At 50.9% G+C, this 391-nt stretch overlaps 1 protein-coding gene across 1 annotated transcript in view; it reads right to left on the reverse strand.

Moving 5' to 3' along the window:
* The window catches only part of EMH_0041340 (tRNA delta(2)-isopentenylpyrophosphate transferase, putative), a gene marked incomplete at both ends in the record, with an annotated part of 3,954 nt that overhangs the window by 1,694 nt on the left and 1,869 nt on the right, over window positions 1-391 (reverse strand). The window lies entirely within an intron of this gene.

The following is a 391-nucleotide window of genomic DNA, read 5'->3' on the forward strand; positions in this document are numbered from 1 at the left end:
TAAGGAATAAATGATTAAAAAATAAACAATAAAGAAGTTATATTTAATAGTTAATGGTAAACAACTAACAGTACAAACCCTAAACCCGAAACTCTTATAAACCCTAAACCCTCCAAACCCTAAACCCTCTAAACCCTAAACCCTCTAAACCCTAAACCCTAGCACACCGCAAAGAGTTAAAACCCTAAAAGCTAAACCCTTTCATCCAATGCTCACCGATGCCTTGAAGAACTCCTCCCCTCAAACTGCTGCCTTCGCGAGGGGTGGGGCCCCCTGGGGGCCCCCCCCCACCAGACCCTTTCAGGGGGGCCCCCACCTCACACTCTTTCAGGGGGGCCCCCACCTCAGACTCTTTCATGGGGGGCCCCCCAGGGGGCCCCTGGGGGCTTCG

Source organism: Eimeria mitis, genomic scaffold (assembly GCF_000499745.2).
Source record: "Eimeria mitis Houghton genomic scaffold, Emh_scaff1665, whole genome shotgun sequence".
Lineage (NCBI taxonomy): Eukaryota > Apicomplexa > Conoidasida > Eucoccidiorida > Eimeriidae > Eimeria > Eimeria mitis.